The 23,250-nt window shown below is 48.8% G+C and overlaps 1 protein-coding gene across 1 annotated transcript in view; it reads right to left on the bottom strand.

The window, feature by feature from the left end:
* The window catches only part of TNRC6C (trinucleotide repeat containing adaptor 6C), a 99,097-nt gene extending 79,388 nt beyond the window's left edge, over positions 1–19,709 (bottom strand). The window contains exon 1 of the mRNA XM_056115749.1: positions 19,610–19,709. The gene's annotated coding sequence lies outside the window, so the exon portion shown is untranslated. The remainder of the gene's footprint in view (positions 1–19,609) is intronic.
* Between the last annotated feature and the right edge of the window lie 3,541 nt (positions 19,710–23,250).

Raw genomic sequence — 23,250 nt, 5'->3', positions numbered from 1 at the left:
TTTCTGTTCCCCCAACCCCCCCATCCTGGTCCTATTAACTTCCTAGTTTCATGCCATGCCCGCCACCCCCCCTTATGTAATCTTCATCTGTGATCTCCTTGGAATATCCTGAGGACCCAAAGGGGGCCAGAGAGCTCCTGGCTGAGAACTATTGCATTTGTTGTGACAGTTATAGAGCAATGAAAGCTAGCATATCTGTCTTAGTTGGCAGTGTTACAGTGGAAGTGAGGGAAGAAGGCATTTGAGTGCATGTTACAGCCAATCTGATCGGTCATTTTGAATGGCCAATCAGATCAAAAAGTTTCCAAATCCTCACTCTATTGGGCATAACCAATCAGACAACAGGGGCAGGGATGAAGTATAAATGCTCAGGCCATTTGGAACTGCTGGCATTGTAGTGTAGAGAAAGAAGCCCCGGTGGTCCAGGGAGCTAGGGGGTTCATGTTGAACAGAGGTCGCTGCTGACCTCTGACGGGCTGTAAAGAGCTGTGACACTGACAGCATCCAGTCAAGTGCTCTTCTTACTCACCATCCCCAAGAACCCGGAGGCTAGCCATTTTAGTTGTTTGTGCAGGAACAGCAGGACTGATATTAAGGGAATTTAGTAATGATGAAATGAGAAAGGTCCCTGCTGTTAGGAACCACAGAAGTCATTTGAGCTGGGTGAATTTTATAAAGGGTGAGTTAACTGGTAGATGAGAGACCGCAATCTAGCCAAGGTCATTAAGGGGTCCAGAGGGAGCAAATGCCGATGTCAGCCCTTCTCTATGCTGAGGATGTGGCCACCAGAGGGACTCGCAAGTCAGCGACAGAGACTTAAAGGCAGCTCCAGGTCAGAGTTGGTTCATACAGGGGGTCATACAGGATTTCCTGCGGTGTGGGCAGCCCAAAGTCTGTGCTACTAGTGGGGAGCAAACAAGATTCCCAGACCCAATCTGCTGCCTGCTACACCCAGCCCACGCTGACAAAAAGCCCCCCTGCCCCAACCCATCCTCCAAGGTGCCTCCAGTGCCCAGTGCCAGCACCAGAAGGATCTGGGTTTGTGAAGTTGGAAGAAGACAGTTAACAACGGCAACAGCTGTTCCTTGCCCACTCGACTTCCACATGTGTCTGCTACACACACACTTGAACTGCTGTGTTCATGCACCACACTGCTGCCCCCTCAAACCAAGTGCCTCTCTCCCCCGAAACGAAGATGCTCTCACTTCCTCCCTGCCAACAGTCACTTATTCGTACCCCCCAGCAGCTCTTAATTCAGTACAGCCCCATTAAACCATCTGTTCTCAAAAGCGGGCCTTAGACTTCTTCCATTCACAACCCCTCCTCGCCCCAAGAGCATAGCGGCATATAAAATAGGTAGACAGGGGCTGGAGCAATAGCACAGTGGGTAGGGTGTTTGCCTTGCACGCGGCCAACCCGGGTTCGATTCCCAGCATCCTATATGGTCCCCCAAGTACCGCCAGGAGTGATTTCTGAGTGCAGAGCCAGGAATAACCCCTGAGCATTGGCTGGGTGTGACCCAAAAAGCAAAAAAAAAAAAAAACCATAAAATAGGTAGACATATTCCATATTCAGTTTTTACTGGTTTCAAAAATTAATCTAAAACGAAGTTTTAAACTTTTCACAACCCCCACATTCAGTTTTGCTGCCATGCCATGGGGTCTTGCCCCATACCTTAAAAAGCCAGGCTACATCACTTCCAAGAAATTGCATATGAAGAGTAAGAAGAAGAAACCATACAGATGTAACAAAGAAAAAATACCTTGGGGCTAGACAGAGAGTACAGGGGGTAGGATACCTGCCTCAGAAGCGGGCAAACCTGGGCTCAATCCCCAGCATCCCAGAGGGTCCCCCGAGCCCCACCAGGTGCGATCCCTGAGAGCAGAGCCAGGAGCAGAGGCAGCTGCACCTGAGCATCTCCAGACACGGCCCAAAACCCAAAAAGAAAAGAAATAAAGGCCCTAAGTTATTGCAGTTTTTGCACCTGGCATGAGGTCACAGATGGCGCCTGTGACATTTTTGTTCCCCTTTCCTCCCTCCACCAGAAGACCCAAGTCAGGCTTGTCTGCAGCTGCTGCCAGCTCTATTCCTCTGGGTGACTGCGGCCATGGGCTGACGGCTGCTGACCCATCTCTGGCACTAAGTGATTCTCTGCCAAAACAGCACTGGGAAGGGGAACCCAGATATTACATCACATCCCAGATTCATGAGTCTTTTACAGAGAAATGATGAGGATCTCAAGCACATCTACTCTTTTCTTACTTTCTGGGCTGCTGATGTCCACTTTCACTGTTTCCTGCGGTTAGTGTTACTCTGGATTCCACGCCCTCCGCCCTCCACCGCATTTCATTCTTCCTGCCTCTCCAAGTTTTCATCCAGGATCATTTCCCAAATCTTGGAAGTAGTATGGACCTGCTGGTGATGAATTCTAACCAGTTTTTGTCTGTCTGAAAAAAATATATGCCCCAAGTTTTGCCTAATACAAAATTCTAGTTGGCTATTATTTTCTTGACAAACTGTGAAGATAGCATTTCTTATGATTTTCATTTCTTTTGCAAAGTCAATTGTAAGGAGTTTTATGTTTTTTTCCCTCCTTTAGCTTATTTAGGACTTTCTTTCATTTCCAACAATTTTTCCCTTTACTTTCTTCTGGGTGTATTGTGCTGGGCATCATAGGAACGCTCCAATCTGGGTCAGAGTCAGTTTTGAAAGACTCACAGTCACCATCTCATGCTCATGATTTTTTCTCTCTCGCTTTGTGGCCTTGCCAGTGCTCCCTTGTCTTGTTTATTCTTTCCATTTCCTTTGGCCTTTCTATATCTCAGCAAAGTCTTTTAATTTTCCCTCCAGGTTTCTAGTGCTTGTTCCAGGTGTGACCGTTCATATAGGAAATCAGACTTCTTGATTCAGAATTTCTATTAAATATGTATCAGGAGCTTTGAAGTTTTCCATAGACGTTCTCTATTTTTCATTTAATTGCCAAGCATCTTAGAGTTTCAGTCTGAGAACCCTAATGCCTGGCTCTCATGGCGTCCTTACTGCTTTTCTTTTCAGATCCCTGTTCTTGATGGAGCGCTAGCCTCTGATGTGAACAATTCTCAGACCACTGAGGCTGTGGTGATAATACTGTCCTCTAAGAAGAATAATAGAAGCAAACTTGAAAGTCGAGGCAAATCATTTAAGTCAAGAGGCAAATCATTTAAGTCAATTCAAAAATCAGGTTTCAGTCTGTGTGAGGGCAGAATTCAGGATCATTTGGTCACTACCATTTTGTGGGCAGTTTAGGGAGGTGGGGGCACCAACCAGAACACTGGCCTGTTCACAGGGGACCATCTTCTTCTGTCGGCTCTGAACTCCAGGGCTTCCCTTCTGGGCTTCCCTTCTCCGAAGTCTCTCAAGTCGCCTGACACTTTACTCCATGTCCCTTTTCTGCTTTTGCATTCTCCAGACAAACCTCACTTGTGCTCTTCCACTTCTAGAGGTTTCAGAGAAATACCACTATAGTACCGATAAAGTATGCTTTCTTGTTAAGTTCTCAGATATTTACATGATAAAAATCTTTTGTGGCTGTCATTTTCATGTTTTTAGTATCATTATACAAGCTTTATAAATAAATTTAATAACCTACCTCTTATAAGTTCTGAGATAATTTACACAGTAAATACTAAAAAGCATGAAAGAATTATTAGCATTATCTAGAAAGAAGAAACCCTGGGAAATGATTCTTTCATAATCAAATTTTCTTCCATGTGTTTTAGGCTTTCTAGGTTTTCAAAGGATTCCGTACAGGGGATAAGGCAGTTGCCCTGTAAATGGTCCTGGGTACTGCAAGGGATTACCTCTGCACACTGCCAGTGTAGCCCGCAAACCTCAAACCTACCTGCCCTCCCCACCCACTAAAAAATGCAACAAAGCAGATAGGGTGCTTGCCTTGCATGCAGTTGATCAGAATTTAACCCCCAAGTATTCCATATGAGCACTGCCAGGAGTGATTCCTGAGTGTAGAGCCAGGTGGAACCTCTGAGCATGGCTAGGCGTGCCCCATGCCCCACCCCCTACCCCCCCCCAAAAAAAAAAAAACAACCCACAGAGTAAAGACCTGACCTTACACAGAACCAGAGCTCTATGACAGTAAACATCTTTTGTTTTAGACCAGGCCAGAAATATCTACTATTTCTGAGTCAGGGAACTGCTTTTTATTACCCAAAGCTAAAGAATTACTTGGGCTCTAGGAAAGACTGGAACAGGGTAATTACTGCTCCTCTACTTTCCCCATCACTAGGAATCTGATCAAACTTCAGAGCGGGTACCAACAGAAATCAGTAATCTGACGCATATGAAGACTGGACTATCAAATCAAGCAAGCAGTACCGAGTGCCAACTGTATGTCAAACCACTAAGTCAAGCTTTATGAAAGATGGGAATAACTAAATGCAAATTCTGCCTTCAAGGAGTTTACAATTGAAGAGAGAGAGAAATGTGCAAAAGGTAGCAACTCAGAGGTCGAAGCAACACAGCGGCCAAAGCACTTACCTTGCATGTGCCTTACTGGGCCTGATCCCTAGCACCCCCGAGCCCTGCCAGGCATGGCCCTCAAACTTAAAAGGCAGCCAAGCACACCTGCTTGTGCAAGTGTACAACTGTTGGGCACTAACTGGACAGTCTGGGCATCAGGCAGTGAGGAGTTAAACACTTTGTTTTCTCTCTTTTTAGGTGCCAGGAATTGCACACGTGCATGACAAGCATTCTACTGCTAAGAGACATCCCTGGCCCTTAATTTACCTCTAACCTACCTCTAAAATGAAAACATTTGTAAAAGTTTTATACATAAAGTGACTATTTGATCATTTTCTTTTTGGTTGGTTCTGGGTCACATCCGGCAGTCCTCAGGGCTTACTCCTGGCAGTACTAGGAGGACCACATGAGGTACTGCGGGCCTAACAGGGCTGGCTGCGTGCAAACTAAGTTCCTTCACCCCTGTGACAGTTCTCCGGCCCAGAGATATCCAATGTCTCAGCAGACCTTGGTGTTGTTGTCCCACACCCAGATGCTAGAGGCAACTTCCTGTGTGGGGCCTGGGGTGCTCAACAGGACAATTTTTATTTACTCTGGAACCCTTGGCGGTAACAGTGAGGAACACAGGATGTTAAACTGACAGCATGACTGTCACTAACACACCCTAGCAGTCTGCAAAGAAAGAATTCAATTCCTATCCCATCTTTTGCTCATTCAATAATCTTATATGCCAGCACTTGTAGATGTTGTCAGGGTAAAACAAGCTCTCTTCCCACACTTTCTAAATCATATCAAAGTGATTACCACAGTCATGTGTGTGGTAGGATTAATATAAAGCCACTCTTGAGACTTGAACCACTCCTTTGAAATTACAGACACGGAAACAGATGACACCGCAAATGTGAGCTATAGAGAAATAGATTTTGCAGCTGAATAAAGGCTGAAGAACTGTGCCTACAAAGTGTTAGTTGCATGCACGGGTGTGGGTGGGCAGAGAGAAAGAACGGGGCTTTGCACTTGCCTTGCACCAGCCAACCCCAGTTCAAATCCCTGGCACCACATTTGGTTCCCCAAGGACCGTCAGAAGTGGAAATCCCTGATCACAAATGTATGCATTATCTCACCGAGTCCATACAATTGCCCTACTGCAGACTTAACTGTCCACATCTTCCAGGTGGCAAATAAAGGATCAGAGAAACTGAAATAAACAAAAAACTCAGTCACCAAGGAGTAAGGGTAACTAGAAATTTAGCCAAGAACCAACTCCCCAGACGAGGATAAAACTGGTGGTTATCAGCAGATGAGAAAGTTGACATGATGCCACATTAAAATAACCTTCTCAGAAGGCTGCATTTGCTCAGCTTATAGGATCCAACTCTAAATGTGCTTTCTACTTCTTGACATGGGGCTACCTTTTATTTTATACAGCAGTAAGTGGGTGGTAAGGTAAAGGTAAAAGGTAAAGGCCCTCCCGTTGATCGTCGATTTGCTCGAGCGGGCCCAGTAACGTCTCCATTGGAGACTTTGTTGTTACTGTGTCTGGCATATCGAATACTCTCGGTAGCTTGCCGGGCTCTCCGAGAGGGGCGGAGGAATCGAACTCGGGTCGGCCATGTTGGCCGCTTGTAAGGCGAACACCCTACCGCTGTGCTAGTGGGTGGTGGTAGATTTTATTCACGTCTTATGTGAAGATGTTCCCACTGTTATCAAAGCTTGACTTAAAGTCCTGAAGTCTCATAACCACAACAGCCTTTTCCAAAGGACCAGATTTTTTCCAAAGGACCAGATTTCCCCCAAAGAGAAATATATGTGTAAGTCATATTTAAGAGACAATTACTTTCCTAGAATGCAGAATATTTTAAACTGTTACGTGTAGTAACCTTCATAGGCAGAACTCTAGGGAGGAACGCCTCCTGCTTCCCTCTCCACCACGTTTACAGTAGTTACTGGGGGGCACATGCTTTGCATTTGGGAAGTTCAAGTTTGATCCCCAGCATGGTCCCTTGACCACCACTGGGAATGATTCCCAAGCACCAAGCACAAGTATCCATTGCTGGTTGAGGTCTAAAACCCAAAATAAATAATAAACAGAGCCATAGAGATTGCACAGTGGCTAGGGCACTTGCCTTACATGCTACCAACCTAGGTGAGATCCCTGGCATCACATATGGTCCCCTGAACACCACCAAGAGTCATACCCGAGCATGGAGCCCAAATCAAGCCCTGAGTACCACGAAGTATGGTACTAAAAAAAACCAAATAAACAAAGCTATACCTTTCCCTCTCTGTAAAGTTTAGCTGTACCACTAAATTCTGATGTTTTCTCTCAAGTCAAAGCACTTTCCCATTTTCCCTTATGATCTCCCCTCTGATCCACAGGCTATTTCAAATTTCATTGATTTTCTGATACGTGGCACAAGGAGAGAGGAGGGGAGTCAGCGGCATCCAGTCCATGGTTCCTGGCTGCAGCAAGAGGAGGGAAAGGTGCTTAAGGAAGGAGAGCACAGCCGTGAGCCCAGGAAGCGGGAGCGTTACTCTGCAGTCGCCTGCAAGTCAAATGTGAGCACTGCATCTGGGGAGTGTCCAGACTGGGGTAGAAAACCTCAATGTCTTCAGGGGAGGTATGGTACTTCCAGGTCACAGCAAATTAAGGCAGAGGCAGGAGTGTACACAGAGAACTCAAAATGACAAACGAGAAGATGGTTTGGTGAAGGGCACCAGCTTTGTGGGGACATTCAGAATTTGATTTAATGTAGAAGTCAATTCAATTACTCGATGAGCTGTAGATGTAAAATAAACGTTATCATATGATAGATCGCATGTCGCGCCTGTGGCTGAAGGAGCATTAATAACAGGAGACGCAGGTCTCAAGATAGATGTTTTATGAAATAGGCATATTAAGTTTGATGTATGTTTAATACAATGCTAACATCTTTAAATTATCCAAGTAACTAAATGATATCTTCCCCACACCCATTTCCCCCCCACCTCTAACCATCTGCTTCTCCATCAGTGGATTTTAGCGTTTACTCTTCTTGAAAGGTGTGATAGCAAAGTAAGGAGCTAGACTGTTCCTCTAAGGACAGTCTGTTATTCCAAAGCAGGTGCTAAGCCCCCTTCCTCAAATATCGCTAAGGGTTTATCCTACTCCAGTCCATCAAACTGCAGCATGGAAGGACCAAAAGACAGAACATGAAAGAAAAACGGGTCAAGTGAAGGAAATTGCTTTCCAACTGAGATCTGAGATTGAATAGGAAGTCACTGAATTAGAAAGAAGAAAGACAGTGATTGCTCTTCATACGCTGCTCTTACATATCAAAGGCAGCTTACTTCTGGCTTACCTCATTTAGGTAAAGCATCCTGGTTTCAAGGTGACACAGATTTTTTACAGAAATATCTCCTGCTTTTAATAATTTGATTCAAAGCTAGAATCCTTTAAGTAGGTTTAAATTCTTCAGTAATGTTAATTTTCAAATAATGCTTCAAAGAAAAACCTGCTGTGACAAGAAAAAAAAAATCCCTGAGATCTGTCTCAGACATGCTCCTGGTCTACACTGCATTCCAGATGCCAGAGTGAGAAATCAAGGGGAAAATTTTGTCATCCAGGGTCCGGAGCAATAGTACAGTGAGTAAGGCGCTAGCCTTGCACATGGCCGACCTAGGTTAGATCTCTGGCATCCCATATGGTCCCCTGAGTACTGTCAAGAGTAATTCCTGAGTGCAGAGTCAGGAGTCACCCTTGAGCATCACCAGGTTTGAGCCCAAAACCCCAAGCAAATAATTGGCCATCCAGTTTATCACACAGAAATAACATACATTCTCAACACATCTAAATTAGTTTTCTCTTAACATAGAACATTTTCAGAGCTCAAATAATAGTTTTGAGCTGTGAACCAATTATACACAGGCTATTTATGCAATATCTGACATTTCTCTTAGTCAGATGCTACAGATCAAATCTGGGTTTTCTTTGGTCTTTAAAGATAACAAAAATTGGGGTGTGGCTAAGGTGCTTGCCTTGCACACAGACAACCTGGGTTTGACCAGTTAACCTGGCTGAGATTGATCCCTGGCACTGAATAAGGTCCCCCGGACCTTATCAAAACTGATTCCTGAGCACAGCAGAGCCAAGAGTAAGCCCTGAGCACAGCCCCAAGTGGCACCCCCTAAACAAACAAAAACCACTCAATTCCCCCAAGAGATGGAGGGGAATAGTCAGGAGCACGGTTGCCATGATCAAGAATCCATGATAGCTCCAAGGTGCCTCAGGCTATGGTTGAGAATAAAGTAGGTATCTCCTTCTCCGTACTTGGCAATGACAATCACTAGGAATACTGGGACTATTCCGAAGCCTGGAACCATTTCCACAGCTTTGAATGTGTCTTCAAAGCATACAGGCTTAGCACTGTACCACCCCCAAAAGTTAAGAGAAGCTGCCTGGTCACCATGCCTCAAGTTGGGCTTCTTCTCCCATCTCTGGTGCACACGGTTCAGGAGAAGGGTTGATGAAAAACACTGGAAAACATGAAAAGAACAGAGGGGTGGGGAAGTCTATGAGAAAGACAAGAGGCAGAGAATTTTTTGAGGGACCCTAAAAATAGAACTCTGAAATAGATGTCCATTAATGTGAGATTCAGTTGGAAAATCATGAGATAAAAAGAAAGACCTCTTAGGCCATGGGGTCTACATCTTCCAAATTCTGCATCAAAGGTATTATATAAGATTTTTTTTTTTTGGTCTTAGTTGCAGTTTATTCCAATCCTCTCTCCATTCACTCCTGTCTCTCCTCTGCCTAAGATCTTTAAATAACCATGTCTAATAATTTTGCTAAAGGAATACATTGTGAGTTGATAAAAATTGATTTCAGGAAAAAAAAGCCCTGATAAGATTCTTTAAAAATACGATCTGATTTCCACTGAGTCCCTCTACAGGAGAACACAGTAATATGTTTAATATTAAGTTAATATATGCTAACCCAGACAGAGTGTCTGGATGGTCCGGAATGATCCATTAGTTATAGAGTTCCTTTTTCCAATGATCTAGTATCTGAAGATGTCCCAAGGCCTCTGAAAGGCAAACCAGGACTTACTCTGTGATATGTGCACAGACATGCAATTCAAACGCCTGTGAGAAACGGCTTCTTTGCAGTCACCAGCAGGCCCCAGCAGCACAGGGAGGGGAGCTGTGTTCCTGGCTCACACACGCTAGCCTGGGCCAGGGTCCTGCTGAGACCTGCTGGGAGGAGGACTCCTACTGTGCTCTCCTCACACCTGGAGTTCCTCCCTCCACACTGCGTGGACTCATGGAAATAAGGCCGCTCGCTTAGCAGAAGCAAAATCTTCATCGACCAATCCTCTTCCCTCCCCCACTTATGTGTAAATAACATCTCTGAAGACACAGATGATTCAAAATCAAAACCAAAAAGTGTGTATCTCAGTAGCTGTGAAATATTGCAGACATTATAAAGACACAAGTTGTTAGGCCTGCTGGGAAATAAAAAAAAAACTCACAGAGAAATGATACAGTGAAGGAGTAGATAGTAGGTCCGCCTAAGCCGCACTGGGATTAGCGCTAGGCCAAGCACGCATCGACAAACCCAGAGCCCTAAGGTACACAAAGGTGCAATGGTGGTCAACATTCATATCACCTGACAGTGGCAAATTAATATAATTTGCCTATTTTAAAATCTTCCCAATTCACTCACAGAAATCTGAAAAGGGCAAGATGGGGTATGTTATAAATGTTTCTCTGTTAAGGAGAATGTATTGTCACTTATGTTTAAGGAGTTTATTAAATGTATCTAGCCTTTAAAAAGCTCTTTTAACTTAACAAGATCACTTTAACACTGGTATATATTTGCAACCTGACATTTCAGATCCTGGAAGTATTGAAGATTGTTTTTCTCTTTTCTGTCAATATTATAGATTCAGAAAGTTTACAAATATCTAGGTCTGTTATATAAATTCCAAGTTGAAAATTATTTTAAGGATATAGTACTAAAAAAAATCGATTTTGTTGAGAGCATTCTCCGTAATTAACAGCAGAACCCTATTATTACATGGCTCATTACATACCAGAATTTATGTTGTGAGTCAAATAGCTACCCCGGGATCTCACGCAACAAAGTCTCCTAAAACTGCTATCTTATGTGTCAGTTTTCCCCATCAGCATTTTCAAAGGACACACTGTATTTAAACAAACATTTTAACATTTTTATCTGCAATGAATTAATCTGAAGCTTCTCCAGTATATGGCAGGAGCAGAGTACTAAGAAACTAAGTTAGAACTTGTCAGTTCCAACAGCTGGCAGAGACCACTCTCCAGTGTTCAGTCCTAATTGTCCCTAACACCTTTTCAGTTGGACCCTACCATTCTATGTGTCCAAGCTCGCATTATCTTACAAATACAAAGGTCTGTATCTACCAACAAAAAAAAATTTGCCACAAAAATGACTTTCATGCTTCTGATTTTCCCTCCATTTATCCAGTATATATTGATTCAAGGAAAGTTTCTACTGTCCCCCTGGGTTCCTGATGGGCCCGCCAACAACCTCAATAGTTCTGAATGGAGGGGCTATGTCAGAGGCCTGCTAAATCTTACTGCCAACACAACTTCAGTTGTAACTAGAGCCGTTTCCCTGAGTAGCAAAAAGACTGATTCGAACCTTAAGGTAGGCCCTTACTAGTCCCAACCACTTACTGCCTACTTGGCTCCTTGAAGAAACGTTCCTTCCATCTAGCTGAACCCTGTCAACCGTCCAGGACCTGTTCCAGTGAAGCCCGAGCCCACACCCAGTCCTCTGGCTCTCCACACTCCTGAAGTTCACTCTGCTGAATAAAAAGGCAGCATGGAAGAAAAACTATGACCAGAGGTCACACAAGATTTGGAAAGATTCAGCTAATAAACGTACACATTATTTCTTTAGCAGCCAGACCTCTCTAAGAATCCAGGTATGTTTGAAATCACCTTCAAGGCGCTGGAGTGATAGTACAGTGGGTAGGGCGTTTGCCTCGCATGCGGCCGACCCGGGTTCGATTCCCAGCATCCCATATGGTCCCCTGAGTACCGCCAGGAGTAATTCCTGAGCACATGAGCCAGGAGTAACCCTGTGCATTGCCAGGTGTGACCCAAAAAGAAAAAAAAAAAAGAAATCACCTTCAAGAGGAGAAATAAGATCTAGAGCTCTCTAGTTTCACAGACACCACAGACTACTGTCGATCTAAGAAGCTCCCCAACATTAAATTGCTCTCAGTTTGGTTTGGTATGGGGATTTGAAATTTTTACTTGTTTGGTACCTGTCTCCTCACTGGCAGTCTGACCAGGAGTGCGAGGGCACGACCAGTTCCCTGTCACAGAGGCATTCCCTTTTCTGGAGTAAATGAAGAAGTGACCATGCTTGGGCCTATTTGCCACACAGGAGGCGAATAAAGAGTTCACCTCCCACATCAGAGGGTTTGGACACACTTATTAAAAGCTCTGGCTTTAGACAAACTAAGGAACCCCCTCACCTTCTCAATCCAGAAAATGACACAGAAACAGCACTGACCTTACAAATTGCCTTTGAGGGATCATTAATACGTAAAAAGTGTTCAGAAAACAAAGCATTCTATGAGCCTTACCAGGATGAGCAGGACACAGATTAAAAAATTTAAGAAAAGATTCATCATCTTGAGTATAAATTCTGGTTTCCTCTTCTATAGAGGATCTTACAGAAACAACTACTTTTGAGGAGAGAAGTGTTAGTACAGCAGGCTGGGCATCTGCCTTGCACGTGATCTCCTCACATCCCATATGGTCCCCAGAGTACCACCAGGAATAATGCCTAAGTGCAGAGACTGGAGTAACTCCTGGGCACCACCATGTATAGCCCCCAAAAACAAACAAAAAACTTTTTTTCTTTGTCTATCCTTTCTTCATCTATAAAATAGAAGTCACAGACACATCCTTAGGAGTGGGGGAGGGAGGGCAAGGGAGCATGATGAGGATTAAATAAGGTAAAATTCATGTATGTCTTCAGTATGCTATTACAGAATAAATCTTAAGGGGTCAGAAAGATAGTACAGGAGTAATTTCAAGCATCACGTAACATTTCCTGAGCATCACCAGGAGTGAACCTTGAGCACAAAGCCAGGAATAACCAAGCACAGCCAGGGTGTGGCTCCCTACAAATTAGAACCTGGATGGGGCCAGAGAGATACTACAGTGGGTAGGGTGCTTATCTTGCAAGCTGGGGGACCCAGGTTCAATCCCTGGCATTCCATATGGTCCTCCCAAGCACCTCCAGGAGTAATACCTGAGTGCAAAATCAAGAGTAAGCACTGAGCATTGATGGGTGTGGCCCCAAACCCAAAGCAAACAAACAAAATTAAACAGATTGTATAGCAGGTAAGGTATTTTCCTAACATACAGCCTACCCAGGTTTGATTCCCAGCACCCCAGATAGTCCCCCAAGTCCCAGAGCCCTACTAGGAGTAAGCCCTGAGCATCATCAGGTGTGGTTCCAAAACAAAACAACAACAACAAAAATCCCAAAATAAATATTCTAGTCTTAGTAGCAACTCGAAGAACAGCAGGAGAACAGTGACAGTGACAGTACCAACGCACAGATTAGTTTTATTCTATTTTTTAAATTATTTCTTATTTTTGGTGGTCTAGTCCTTACTTCAGGTTCTATGCTCAGGGGTCACTCCCAGCAGTGCTTAGAGGATAGCATGTGGTGTCATGAGTCAGGCAGATGAAAGGCAAGCACCTTAACCCTAATATCTCTCCAGCCCCGTTTATGGAGGACTCGGTCGTACTCAGTGGTATTCAAGAGGTTACTGCCAGCTCAGTTACCATGGGATTATGTGGTAACAGGGATTAATCTGGGGCCTTCTGCATGTAAAGCATGTGCTCCAGTCCTTTGAGCCATCTCCCCAGACCTGAAGATTTTTTTCATGAACTCTGGTTACCTGGGAGAGAGCTTTCTAACTACCGCCCCAAACTTCCCCCTCCTCAACTGCTCTAATGTGCTAGCACACAGCACCACCTTCCTCCCTTGCCCCTCTCCTCTCCCAACCCAAGTAAACCTTTAAAGCATCATGCTCCTGAAGAACAAAGCCTATTAAATCCCTTTCCATTTGCTCCTGCCCCTCCCCCTTGGTATTTCATGTTCCAGATAGAGCGTGAGAAAACAGGATGCAATCAAAGGAATCATTCTTCACCCCTGTAATTTCTACACAGCTCTGCCGTGAACATCTTTTCAGTGTGCATGGCTGGAAAGGTGAGAGCATGTACCCATGTGGCCAGTTCCCAACTTTAGGTCTGACTTCTATTTCCAAATGCTATTTCACATCTTCTCTGCTTCTTCAAAGAGTAATTAAAAAGAAATTATCTTGGGGCAAGGAGGAGATAGCCCCAGAGTTAAGGTGCTTGCCTTGCACGTGGCCGACCCAGTTCAAATCCCCAGCACATGTGGTCCCCAAGCAGTGCTCTTGAGAACAGAGCCAGGACTGGCCCCTGAGCACCACTAGGTATGGCTCACCGCACACGACCCCTCTCTACTCCCTCCCTCCCATCTTACTTGAAGGAAACTATCTTTGGGAATAAAAAGTAAACAACATCTTTGCCAGGCTCAACTGAAACAACTGATTTGAGTTGTGATCTTATTTGGGATGTCAGGATGCTAGGGATCAAACCTGGCCTCACACAAGAAAGGCATGAACCCAAGGGCTAAGACTCAGCCCAAGGAAGGTCAGCAGGGCCATACACAGAAGGAACCAACAGCACACAGTCCCAGTCTCCACCTCAGCACTGACTCGCCCACCCACGCTGAAACTAACTGGACTTCTGGAGGTTTGTAGTTGATGGCATTATGAAGAGCATTATGAAGACGCAAGAGACTACTAGTTTCTAAGATGTTCCAAAGAAAGAAGCCAGAGGTCTCTGAAAAAAAAAAAAAGAATTCTAGAGCTAGGGTGGGAGGCTTGGCAGCAGTCTGAGAAATGAGGCTGCCTCACACTGGGCTGTTGGGTAAAGGGGCTGAAAACCACAGTTCTGGGCCAAGCTAAATTAACAGGGTGTCTACTGTGAATAACATAAAATATTTGTATACCAAAAAAAATAAAATAAATTTACAGGGTGTGTGTTCGTGTGTGTGTGTGTGAGAGAGAGAGAGAGAGAGAGAGAGAGAGAGAGAGAGAGAGAGAGAGAGAGAGAGAGAGATGGCCCTCCATGGGCCCCAATATATCTGAAGATATTAAAGGCAAAAATTGCATAAATGCAGGATGTGGCATAGCACTAGACCAGAGGGTCCATCAGAAGGACGGGGGAGCAACGGTGGGAAACAGCTGAGACTGTTCCGGAGGAGCCCCATCACAGGGGTCCTTTGGATTTAATCAAACAGATGCTGGTTACAGAAAATGGTGCAACTTTGATAATGATGTGAGCTGACACTTGTACACTGCTTCACTTTTTTGGGAGGGGACACACCTGGCAGTGCTCAGGGCTTACTCCTGGTTCTGCACTTAGGGGTCCTCCTGGAGGCTCAAGGACCATGCGGGATGCTAGGATCAAACCCGGGTTGACCATATTTGTAAGGCACAACCTGCTGTACTGTTGCTCTGGCCCCTCATTTTCACATGAAAAGTTTTAAGTCTGTTGTGTTTCAAAAAACATTCATAAGGAACTAAAGCTGGGACCAGTGACATCACACCAATCCTGTGGACGCTGGGGAAGGGACCCCAGAGAACACCTGTTTCAGGAAGGTCCTTCAGCAGCAGGAATGACGAGCTGAGACAAACGAGGAGAGGGATAAAGTGGAGCAGACACCCCAATAGCTGTTCATTCCAAGCCAGGTATTTAAACCCATTCCTCCTGCTGTCAGAATCCAGCCTGGTCCATCTATAGTCATCACTATGCAAAAACTAAAGCCACGAAGCACAGCTGAAATGCAGAGACTGCATGGAATAACGAGTCCACCACACAGCAGCAAAGCCAGCTTTCCCAAGCCCTTAGCTCTGGGGTGGTTCACACCTACAGAAGGGGGTTCATAATGCTGAGAACAACTAGGGGTGTCACAGGAGGGAGGCTTCACAGCCAGGTGCCCAACGGTCTAGCTCTGCACCCAGCTCTCCTGTCTCCCAGGGTTACAGAGCAGCGAACCCGTCCAGATGCTCTCCACACTGCAATACTCCTTTCTTTGAAAGATCCACAGCCCCAGTGAATTCATTTTCAGTAAATCTTTAAAAGCAAAAGTCTCACTTTCACCATGCTACACATCCAAAACTTCCTTACATCCCAGGTGGAGAACTGAAAAAACTTGTCTCTTTATTTACTTGTGAAATAAGTTACAGTTCAGGTGCATAACTTGTATAGCAGAAATCTTAGAGGTTCACACACTTCTTCAGCACAAACTTCATGTGTACAATCTTTAAACAAGGTCATATATTTATTTCTGACAAGCAAACTTTATATTATGAAGTAATCACATTCCTGGATAGTTGTATATAAAGTTGAATATTCAAAGAGCATCTTCATACTCTAAAGTTGATTGAAAAAAAGCTTAGTGTGTATTTTTTTGCAAAGCCAAAGAGTGGGCCGACCAACCTGGGTTCAATCTCTGGCACCCATGCGGTACCCTGAGAACTTGCCCACCACTAGGTACAGCCCCCAATAACCCCCCAAATAGTCTCATGACTGCATAATTAGATTATCTTAAAATAAGATTACCTATAAAATCTATTTGGAAAATAATGGCTAGCTCTCACTATTCTGCTCTCCTTTCTGAGAACTATTATATCTTCAGACAAAACCAGGGAGATGGAGTGGAGAAGAAGGTTCACAGGGCTGGAGCAATTTTGCATGCTGGAGTCCCACATGGTCCCTGGGAGCACCTTCCTCGGAGTAGTCCCTGAATATACTGCCAGAATAGTCCAACAACAAAAACAAACCATATTAAAAGAACATTAAGATGATGTTTTTATTTTTGGGCTTTTTTGGGTCACAACTGGCACTGCACAGGGGTTACTCCTGGCTCTGCACTCAGGAATTAACTCCTGGTGGTGCTCAGCGGACCATATGGGATACTGGGGGATCGAACTTGGGTTGGCTGCATGCAAGGCAAACACCCTCCCCACTGAACTATCACTCCAGCCCCCAAAATGATAAGTTTAATTAAGTAACTAAAATCCACTCAGTCAACTTCACTGTGAAACCAGTTACCATAAGAAAAGAAAAAGAAAAAAGAAAAAAAAAACAAGTTAATCTCTGAATAACTGAAACAAATTCAATTTAAGAAAACAAGAACAGGGGCCAAGGCAAAGTACAGTGGGCAAGCTGATCCAGGTTCGATCCCCGCTACTACATATGGTCCCACCACCCCCACCAGGACTGATCCCTAGAGCGAGCCAGGAGTAAGCCCTGAACACAGTTGGGTGGAACCCCAAATCAAACAAACAAACAAGAACAAAAGTTACCTGGCTTTTCCTCACTCAGAATCTTCCACAAACTGGCACCCAGGGGTCCACCTTCTGCTCCAACACTATCCTCCTCCTGGTTCCAATCATCCCATGAACCTGTCCCTCTTCTCTCTCAGGCTTTCTGGAACCAGGGGCTTCAGTTGCTCTGGCTAAGTAATCTTTATCTTCGCTGTACTCTGAGATCTTAATCCTCTCAAAAGCTATTCTGATAAGTGGAAAGCCTCAAAATCAACTGCTGATCTATTTCCTTTTTTACAAATCTTCTTGAACATCACCTCTACACAATAAACTGATCAATACATAGTCATCTACATCACATGCATGAAATCTCACGGATACAATTTCCTACTGGGGAGGGTTAAAAAGACCAGTAGTCTTACACTTCAAAATGTTAGAACACTACATGATGCCAAATACATTCTAGTCAAATGATATTTTGAATTAAGTCATTTCCACTAATTTTTTAAGAGATTAAAAAAATCATCTTTTTTTAAACTTGAAATAGGGGTCATAAAGACCACGTGTGCTTTCCATGCAGGAGACCTGAGTTTTAATCCCTGGGAACCTCACAGTTCCCAGAACACTGCTGGGTGTGACCTCACATGAAATTAAAGCAAAACAACTTGATATTGAAATTTTTTAATTGCATCTTTCTGAGTTCAGCAGGAGTGTGTTTACATTCAGGATTTTAAGGCTCTTACTTAGAGATGGGGAAACAATACAACATGCAAACACCTTTTCTCATACTACAGGAATTTTATCTTCACTCCTTTACAATTGAAAGGTGTCTTCACCAGGGAAAAAAGGTTGTCCAACTGCCGCCCCGACCTCCTCCCTCTAGTTCGTTTTTGGGAGTGAAGGCCAATTTGGAAAAGCACAAATTTATTTCAGTAAAGGCATCTGTTTTTAAAAATGTGACAGTGGAGAGAAATACTTTAATATTTCCTCTATTCCTCCACCCCTCCCCATGATGTAGTAAGTTTTAAGTTACTGTGAGTCAAATGAAATCGTTTACCCACTTTCCCTCATTAGCACTCCAGTATAGTTGCTTGCCCGAAAATACCCAGGCCCTGTAAATACAAACCTGTCACATTATAATCTTTAGGTGTTAAAGCAAAGGTGACTTTGAAAAGAATAAACGTTGGAAGACAATCTAAAGCCACATTTGCACGTATTCAAGGTTACTTCCAGATACCTGGTTCCAATCTCCAAAATGAATCACTGAGATGAAGCCTTTCCTGTCAGTGTCGACGACCTTATTCAATTTCATACCTCAGTAGTAAAACAAATGTTTGGACACACAGAGACTCATGTGTGTATTATATATCAGAGTATATTATGTATCTGGGATTTTAAAAGATTCGTTCTATTGCCACAAGAAGCGTTAGCTGGAGAAATCATCTGTCACCATCATCTAACGTCATGAATTTCCCCTTTTCTGGATTTTCGATTTCTCAGGACCCAATCGGAAAGAAAAACAGATTCTAAGAAACCTCTAGTCTTTCCAGAATAGAAATATCAATTTAATAACTTTCCGTAGAGAAAAGTAACCTTCCAGCAGAGGTAAACAAAGTAACAAGGACTCCAGCACTATTGTCTTCTGTAAACACCAACAAAAACATGCGGGTCAGACAGTCATTTTAGAAACCTCATTTCGCATCAGTTTTCCCCCAGCAAAGCGTCCTGCGGGGAGCCACAAAGAACGGGGCTCCGAGCCCTCCCGCACCCCGCGACTCTGAAGGGATGCGCCTCGATTTCTCCAAGGTGCCCTCTCTGGGGAGGCTAACCAGGTCCGACCGGCGCGCTGAGCTGCTCCGGAGCCCACGGACGCCCGGGATCCCCGGCGGCTGGTGGTCAGCGGCCCCTGCACGTTTCCAACTGGCCGTACGTCGTCACACTGGCGTTCTGCCTGCAGCCCGCGACCCCTCCGCTCCCAAGCAGACGCGCACCGCCGCGGCCTCCCGCGGGTCGGGTCGGGTGGGCTCCGCGCCGCGCCCGCGGCGGGGGAAGACGCGGCCCGCGCGCGGCCACACAATGGACGGGGGCAGCGGCCACTCGCGGCCACCCGCAGCCCCTCCGGGACGCGCGGGCGGGCGGGCGCCCCGAGAGCCCCGTTTGGACGCGCCGCCCGCGCCTGCCAACGGCGGAGGTGCGAGCCGGGGAGGGGCGCGGCGGGGGGCGCGGGAGGGGGCGCGGCGGGCGCGCGTCCGCGGCTCCTCCCGCCGCTCGCCCTGCCCCTCCCGCGGCGCGGCGGGCACCGATCGGCGACGCTCCGCCACCAGGTAAAGGCGCGCCGGGCGCCGCTGACAGCACGGGGAGGCGCGGCGGGCCGGTGACAGGGCCGCCTCCCGCCTCGGGGGTCCCGGCGCGCCCCCCGCCAGGCAGGTCCCGAGCGCCCGGGGCCGAGCCGCGCGCCCGCTTCGCCGCACACACGCACACACGCACGCGCGCCGCTCCCGCACCCCGACGGCCGCAGCCCGGCCCGGCCCGGCGCGCCGCACGCCCCCCGCCGCCGCCGCGGCCCTTCCCGCCCGAGGGGGGTCGCCGGCGCCCCCCGCGCTCCGGGCCCGGCCGAACAAAGACGCCGCGACGGGCGGCCGAGCGGCGCGGCTCGGCCCCGAGCGGCCCGCGCTCACCTGGGCTCCGTGTCCGGCGGCGGCGGCGGCGGCGGCTCCTCGGCGGGGCTCCGGCGGCGCGGGGCGGGCGGCGGCGCCCACGGCGAGCGCGACCCCCCGGGCGGCCGGCGCGGGGCCTGCGGCGCGCTCGGGCGGCGGGGGCCCCCTCGGCGCCGGCGCGGCGGCGCGGCCCGGCAGGTCCAGTCCGGCCCCGGCGACGCCGCGACGCGCCCTCGGCCTCGCGCCCGCGGGCGGGACGGCGGCTCCGGCGCGGCCCGGGACCGAGGCGGCAGCGGCGGCGGCGGCGGCGGCGGCGGCGCTCGGCCGGCTCCGCTCCCTCCGCGTCCGGCTCGGGCGGGCCGGCGGCGGCAGCGGCGGCGGGGGGCGCGGGGACGACCCTGTCGCGGAGGGCGGCGCGGCCGGGGCGCCTCTCAGGGCTGCGGGCCGGCGGCGCGGGCGGCGGCGGCTGCGGCTCCCGGGGCCGGCGCGCTGAGGTGCGAGGCTGCCACCGCGGCCATCTTGTTGCTCTAACTGACAAGAACCCCCCTCCCCCCGCTCCAGCCGGACGGGGCGCTCGCGCCCCCTGCCCCGCCCCGCGCGGGCCTCCAACAGGAAGTCGTCCCGGCCCCTGGCACGTGACTCCCCGGCCTCCGCAGCCCCGGAGGGCCCGCTGGCCAATGGGAGCGCGGCGCCCCAGCTCCGCCCCCGCGCGCCTCCGGAGCCCATTGGCTCGCCTGGAGCCAGCCACGCCCCCTCCAGCGCCCTTAATACCCGCTCTCGCGGCGCTCCTGCGGGCTGCGCGGGGCGCGCGCGGTTTTCCCCGCGCCCTCCTGGCGTCCGCGTGGGCTGCTCCCGGGGAGCGGGGAGACCCGCGCGGCGCCCTCTGTGCTCTGCGGCTGCGGCGGCTTGGCGGGCGCCCACGCGCCGGACGGTGCGACGCGCCCCGGGCCCCGCGCGGACGCCGGGATCTGCGCGGCGTCTTCGCCCCGCGGCGCTGGCTTTCTCTGCCCCGCGCCCGCACAGGCGCACGTCCCGCCCGTGCCGTGCACACGCCTGGCACCTCCCCGCCGCGCACACGGGCGTGCACGCGCCGGGCCGGGCCCCTCCTGCTCGCCCGCCCGCCCCTGCGCGCCGTGGCTCCCGGGAGAGCGCCCTGCTGGGAGCCAAACAAGCCTCGCTGAGAAACGGCTCCCCGGGGAGCCCTCCCTCCTCCCCCTTGCTGCTCCCCGCCACCCCGGAGTGCGAACACCCCGCCCCCGCCGAATCAGCCGCTGGGCCGGACCGAACCTCGGCCCAGCGCCTCCTGCCCGGCGCCCAGCGCCCGCTCGGGCTCCTCGTTCCCTGCTCCTGACCACGCGCGCTGGTCGCTGAGAGCCGAAGCGAGGCGCGGTTTGCGAGGTCTGGGTCAAGTTTTGGGGCCAGGGTCCTCTGGGCTTTCGCCGGCGTTCCTCCCGCCCAGCCGGCCCCTAGAAAGTCGTCGATATTGCAGGAGGCCGTTCCTGCCGGCGCGGCTCCATCTTATGCAGATCATGCCACGCGCGCTCGCCAGGCAGTTTGGCCAAGGCAAGTGCTGAGCTGCGCTCAGGATTGGTGGAAACATCTGGACCAAAGAGACGCGCCAGCCCCCCACCCTCGCTTGCTCCCGGGTCCGCCGGCGGGTGCGCTTTCTTTCCTGCTGCCCTGTTTCAAGTCGACCAACCTCGCCCCAAAGCCCTTTCCTAAAGCCAGGGATGTGCATTTCCCCTCTGCAAAGGCACATCACTCTGAAGCCAGATGCAGCTAGCTGACTTAGAGGTTTCGGCCTTTTAGCTTCAAGATCAGATCGGAGACTTGGGGCCAGAACCATAGTCCAGTGAGGAAGGCCTTGCTTTGCATGCAGGCGACCCAGGCTCGATCCCCGGCACCCCATAGGGTCTCCCGAGCACTGCCAGGAGTGATTTGTGAGTACAGAGCCATGAGGAACCCCTAAGCACCCCCGCGTGACCCCAAAAAATACCCCACACAAACCAAACAAAAAAAACACCCAGAACCCCTGTGGTGGAGAAACCTGCTTGGTACATTTCAGAGGCCAGGGTGTGTGGCTGCCCTGGGGTGTGCAAAAGAGTCTTTAGAACACGCAGATGATGTGACAAATCAAACTTCACTTCGGGAACTTAAGGCCGCTTTACATTTGTTTTGTGTTGGTGCTGGATGTGGAATTTGTGACTGACTTCTCAATTTGAACCCTTTACTGCCCAACCTTCCTTGGCTTACCCCCTGCAAAATAACCCTCTCTCATTATCTCAGAGAGCAAACACCGGGAAGGGGGAAAAAAAAAAGCTTCCATGTTGATAAGGTTTTATAAACTCCAAATTAGACTCATGAGTGTGCCCGCAGAGAGAATATTGGAGCCACCCCAAAATACTGAGGCAACGCATGGGTATGCAGAATACAGGGTCAGTTACTGGTGGCTGTTGGACTGAATTAAAAATGACTACTGGGGCAGGAAGATAGCACCGAGGGTTAGGCACCTGCCTCGCAAGCAACTGACCTGGGTTGGATCCTCAGCACTACATATGGTCCACCTGCCAGCGCCAGGAGTGACCCCTGAGTACAGAGCTACGAGTAAGCTCTGAGCACAGCTCAGTGGTCTGGACCCCCCAATTAATAAATAAGGAGAAAATAAGATCTCAGGCAAAGCCACCAAATGGCTAAGTTTATATGTGGGGTCTGTCACCCTCGTTAGCCCTGTCACTCCCCACCCCTAAGCCCACAGCTAAGGTCTGAGCTAATCTATGAAAAAAGGGGAACGGAGCAGAATTCCATTTAAAAGGATTACAGCTAAATGTGACTCTCCAGGTTAGGAATGTGGCTAATGTGGCAGAGCACAGCGACCGGGGGCTGGACCACCAGCTGCCTGCTCCCTGCCAGCAAGCTAGGGATGGCCCTGGGGCCCCCCACAATTCTGAAAAAGGTCTTGCTTTGGTTAAAATGTACCAAGCAAGGACAGCTGGAGAGGTTGTGGCTACCGCACATGTGAAAAACCCAGACAATAGACAGTAGGGAGTGCGCCCAGCACATATGTCCCCTGAGCCCCCAAGGAGTGATCTCGGTACAGAGCCAAGAGTGACCCCTGAGCACCATCAGGTGTGGCCCAAAACCAAAAAAGTTGTTTTGTTTCAGTCTTGAACGACCATTGTGTTTCACAGGACTACACCCTCTGTAGCAGTAACACAACGGGAGGGCACTTGCTTTGCGGTGGGGTCAGCCTGCTTTGATCCCCAGTACCCCACGTGGTTCCCTAAGTCCACCAGGAGTGACTCCTAGAGTACAGAGCCAGGAGAAGCCCCTGAGCACTGCCAGGTGTGGTCCCAAGCTTCCCCAAATGAAAGCATGTCAACAAAAAGTGCCGCTTGTGCATGCAGGCTGTGTCCCGTGCTAGGGCTAGTCCCAGACACTTCTGGTCCCAGCTGGAGCCTGAAGACCGGCCGTGGACAATTTAGTAAGGAAAATTGGCAAACTCAGGCGTTCTGCAGAGAGCCAGCTGCGCAGTGTGTGAAGGGCCGGGGGAGGCTGGCGCGGGCCACAGAGGCGGGGGGATCAGTGGCACCCCACACCTTTAGACAGACTCTCCCATCCAAGCTGGCAAGAGTCTGTGGGAGCTGCGGGTGCCCACTGGGCTG

This window comes from Sorex fumeus, unplaced genomic scaffold (assembly GCF_029834395.1).
Source record: "Sorex fumeus unplaced genomic scaffold, SorFum_2.1 ptg000029l, whole genome shotgun sequence".
Taxonomy (NCBI): domain Eukaryota; kingdom Metazoa; phylum Chordata; class Mammalia; order Eulipotyphla; family Soricidae; genus Sorex; species Sorex fumeus.
This window is presented reverse-complemented; position numbering and strand designations above follow the sequence as displayed.